Source organism: Chenopodium album, chromosome 5, assembly GCF_948465745.1.
Source record: "Chenopodium album chromosome 5, dcCheAlbu1.1, whole genome shotgun sequence".
In the NCBI taxonomy this organism is placed as follows: Eukaryota; Viridiplantae; Streptophyta; class Magnoliopsida; order Caryophyllales; family Amaranthaceae; genus Chenopodium; species Chenopodium album.
Window position 1 is genome coordinate 10722071 of NC_137838.1, and position 5107 is coordinate 10727177.

The following is a 5107-nucleotide window of genomic DNA, read 5'->3' on the forward strand; positions in this document are numbered from 1 at the left end:
GATCGATAATTGCAAGGAAGTAAGCAAGAAAGCCGCAACCAACACGACAACACGTTAAAAATAAACGGAGTAAAATAGATTGAATCGCTAGCTGCACAAGGATGTAGACATGCATTGAAGGACCATACGTACATGATGAGTGACCCATGCAAGACTCACCAAATTGCATTGACTTAGTTGACGGGGTCTTCCAATTACTTTGGACCATTCATTCTATACTAGATGATTGTTATCGTATAAATATAATGCATGTTATATGTCACAGTAGCTAAGCTATCATATGCCTAAGTCCTTAATTAATTTACCACAAAAATGGTGAAAGGGGTATTGAGAAGTTTGGGATATTATAGGGGACTAATCCTTTTCCTCGATATGATGGTGGAAATGTTGCCGTTTAGCCTCCAAATAGATTGTTTCCGACACTTCCTCACAAATAGCTATAGCCCTGCCTAATTGCCCTGAGAAATGTGGCGATACCCAAATACCATACCCGTTTGGTATTGGGGAAAATTGTCACTACAAGCATCCTATAGATGGTCATTTTTATAATGTCACTTGTAACACAACTACAAGTCCTCCAACATTAATTTATGGCGATGGGATAGAAGTAACCAATATTACGCTAGAGGGTAATATCTGGGTACGTAACTTTGTTGCATATGATTGTTTTAATTATACGGAAGAAATGAATTATAAACGGAATACCTCTATCAGAATGAGTAGATTTGTTGTCTCAACCACTCAAAATTCACTTGTAGCTAGCCATTGGTTGCGACTAGACCTGGTTATTGGGCGGGTCGGGTCAGGGTCAAAGAGGGTCACATTTTATAGGGTCGGGCCAATGCGGGTCGCGGGTCGATAATGGGCGGGCCTACAAAATATCAATTAAAATAAATATTGGACAAAGCCATTATTAAATACATATGAATACAAGTTAATCTATATAATTATTTTTACATTATGTATTTTTTTTATCAACTAAATTGGAAAAACATGTTGACCCTATATTGACCATACCCAATAAGGGCCTTGTCCATTAATAGCCCTGTCCATTAAAAGCCCTATAAGCTTGGCCCTAACCCTATTATCATTGGGCTACCTTGTCCATTAACCACCTCTAGTTGCGACACCTATGTATGGTTCGATAGTGTAGGTATTACAAATTCATCAACACAATACCATTCGGGGTGCATGACTACGTGCAATGAGGAACAAGGAGATAGTTTGGGTAATAAGTGCTTTGGAATTGGTTGTTGCAGGGCCTTAATTCCAAATGGGGTGTACAACGTCAGTGTACAAGCCAAGAGTTTTCACAATCACACGTATGTGGTAGATTTGAACCCATGTAGCATTGCTTTTGTGGTGGCAAATGATGCAATGCCTTCTCCAAAAGAGTATCTACCCAAAAATTATGCGTATGTTGACAATTTAGAGCTTCCAATGGTCTATAATTGGTCAATTGGAACAAAAGATTGTCACACTGCGCAAGCAGCCGGAGTGCCAGATTACATATGCAAGGAAAATAGTACGTGTGTTGACTTGCCGGGCGAATGGGGCTACCGCTGCCAATGTAAACCTGGGTTCCAAGGGAACCCCTACCTTCATGGTTGCCAAGGTATAATTTCAATCTATCATATAATCTATTTGTTATTTTTTTAAAATAGTTATTCATTCCGTCCTCAAATAAATGCACACTTTCTTACTTCCTCTCACTGTTTTTTTTTTCTTTTCAATTTTTTATTTAAAGTGTTATACTCTTTTCGTAATTAACGTGATAACTCTGATCTAGCTCATGGTTAGATATTCATCCAAACTCACTAGTCCCTACAACTTTTGTTATTACTTATTTTCATTTCACATCCTTTATTTTTCAAGAAATTATTACATCGATTGGCTTATTTCATGATTTTTTAAAAATATTTCAACTACCTCACCTACACATATTATTTTAAATTCAATTAATTTACCTAAAATATTATACTCGCTAAATTGTAATACTTAAAAATAAAAATAAAAATGGAGGCCGGGAGTATATACATGTATTTTTTTTTAAGACCCGTCTTGTATACTATTTTGTATACTATTTTGATCAGCCAATTAATATTATGAAATACAATGTACTTCCTCTATCCGTAATTATTTGTCTAATATTAAAATGATAGTTGTCATTCGAGATTTATTTAATTTCCTAGTATGATGATATAGTTGATTCTTTGGTTGATATCTTATCCAGATATTAATGAATGTAAAGGAAAGCATTTGTGTAAATCACCAGCATTTTGCGTCAACACCGACGGGGGTTATGATTGCTTGTGTCCTAAAGGCTACAATCGCCGCAACAGTACAAATAAAGAAGATCCTTGTATTCGTAATACAGGAAGCATATCAATTATAATTATCCTAGGTAAGTTTATTCATCTTAGTAACATACATCGTAAGTTCGTAACAATATTTTATCGATAATACAACGTACTCTGTAGTTAAATTTATGATACTTCAAAATATCTAGGGTGAATTTCACAATATATTACTTCCTCCATCTCTAATTGTTGTAGATACAAATACTATTAAAATTATTAAACTAACTCTTTTAATTCATTTGTTTTGTCGTCGGTTATAATATCCATACACAATAACGCTAGTTTTGAAATTACAAAGGACTAAATCACTATCATTATAATAATTTTTTACTGGCTGAATTTGATTTATTTTTAAATATCAAAATTAATTATAAATCATATATCCAAATTTTTAACTTTGAAATTGTTTTTGATTTTTTTTTATTTTAATAATTAATTAAAGAAATTTAATTTTTATTATTACTAAATTAAAAATAAATTCATGAATTAACTATGAAAATATATACTACATCCGGTCCAAATTACTCGCAACTTTGAAATATTTTATATTCACAAATAATACCCCAAAGTTACGAGTAATTTGGACCGGAGGTAGTAGTAAATAATAATAATTTTTAAAAATAAGAAAAAAAAAATTGATAATTAATTTACAATTCAAAATTAACCAATAAAAATTAGTATAATGGTATTCATTTAAGGATGACCACCATGGAATTTTTGTATCTAAAGATTTAATAATTATTTGTTTATTAATTACTTTATGAATGAATGGTTTAGGTGTTGGAGGTGGCATAATTGCTTTGTTCATAAGTGCATTATGGCTCTATTGGCAACATGGGCAACGACAAATCAAAAAAATGAAGGAGAGTTTCTTTTATCAAAATGGCGGCCACATTTTAGAGACTAAACTCAAAAGACGAGACATATCCATGGGAAACATTGTTAAGATGTTCACCGTGGAAGAGATTACGATAACTATAGTGTAAGCAGCATCATAGGCCGAGGTGGTTTTGGCATGGTTTACAAAGGTACATTGGCGAACAACCAAGTTGTCGCCATAAAAAAAGTCCCTCAAAGTAGATTCGAGTCAAGTTGAGCAATTTATCAATGAAGTCATTGCATTGTCTCATGTCAACCATAAGAATGTGGTAAAATTATTAGGGTGTTGCTTGGAGACGGAAGTACCATTACTCGTGTATGAATACATAACAAATGGTACATTGTACGAGCATTTACACGTCCAACATAAAACTCGTATACTAACGTGGGATGTTCGTTTGAGGATTGGTACAGAAGTTGCCGGGGTCTTGGCATATTTACACACTATGACTACTGTACCAATTATTCATAGGGATATAAAGTCTATGAATATACTTTTGGATGAGAAATATGTTTCAAAAGTTTCGGATTTTGGTGCTTCAAAGCTTGCACCAACAAATCAAGATCAGTTGGCATCAATGATTCAAGAAACATGCGGTTATCTTGATCCTGAATACCTTCAAACTGGTGATCTAACTGAGAAAAGCGATGTTTATAGCTTTGGTGTTGTTCTTGCCGAGCTACTAACTAGGGAGAAGGCTCTTTCTTATGAAAAAACCGAGGATGATAAGAAGTGTCTCACATCTTATTTTCTTCGTAATCTTAAGGATGATCGCTTGTTGGAGATCCTCGATGACAACATAGTGAGTGATGGAGCTCTAGTGCAAATTAAGGAAGTTGCAAATCTTGTAAAAAGGTGTTTGAAAGTGAAAGGAGAGGATCGTCCGACAATGAAGCAGGTTGCAAGAGAGCTAGAAGATATCAAAGAGATAGGTTCACATCCGTGGTCGGACAAACGTGGAGTACTACTTCAAGAAGAGAGTGAGTATTTGCTTGGTGAGATACAAGTTAACAACAATAATAATGATTACAACAACGTCAATGCTACGAATGTTTCTTCGAATAGTCGGAGTAGAGTTGTGCAATTGGTGCCTTTGAATGATGGGAGATGATCATTGTGCTCACAATAAGAATTTGAGGGATTTTTTTTTTCTTTTTTTATGATCTGAATTGAATTTTAGATTGGAAAACATTAAGAATAAAGAACCAATATTATTGGAATATTTTATTAGTATAAAATTATCCATACTTGTGTAATGAATCATTTATACTTACTAATTTACATAGTCACGTGATGACTCAAAACAAAATATATGGCTAACCACACCGAACCGAAGTATCATCCCAATGAAAAATAGGAAAAATTTTCAGGAACTACACGCTTAATAGGGGTATTTGTGAACAACTACTCGCTAAAAATTTTTATAAAAAAAACTACCCCCTAATTTAAATACTTATAGTAGCACTACCTATGCATTTCAACTTTCCGGCAACAAACTTCGACGTGTGGGCCTTATGACGCAACTGTCTAGTATGGAGAGCAAATCTAACCTCCTCTAGAGACACCGTCTCTTTAGCAATAATACAAAATTCTCATATGACACTGGCAAAGACACCAACAAAATTAAGGCAGCATCTTCATCCTCAATCTTAACATCAATATTACGCAATTCTAACAGAATAGTATTCAATTTATCTAAGTGTTATCTAAGGGATGCACCTTCAGACATTCACAGACCGAATATTCGTTACTTCAATAGCAACTTGTTGGTTAAAGACTTCGTCATGTATAGACTCTCCAACATTAACCACAGACTCGATACGGTTTTCTTCTCCGCGACCTCGATGATAACATTGTCTGCCACACA

At 34.2% G+C, this 5107-nt stretch overlaps 1 pseudogene across 1 annotated transcript; it reads left to right on the forward strand.

The window, feature by feature from the left end:
• The first annotated feature begins 312 nt into the window (after positions 1–312).
• On the forward strand, positions 313–4454 carry LOC145632577 (putative wall-associated receptor kinase-like 16; annotated as a pseudogene). The gene is made up of 5 exons (XR_014112583.1): positions 313–324; positions 410–640; positions 1060–1615; positions 2234–2404; positions 3138–4454. The product of XR_014112583.1 is annotated as a putative wall-associated receptor kinase-like 16 (transcript).
• Positions 4455–5107: the final 653 nt, after the last annotated feature.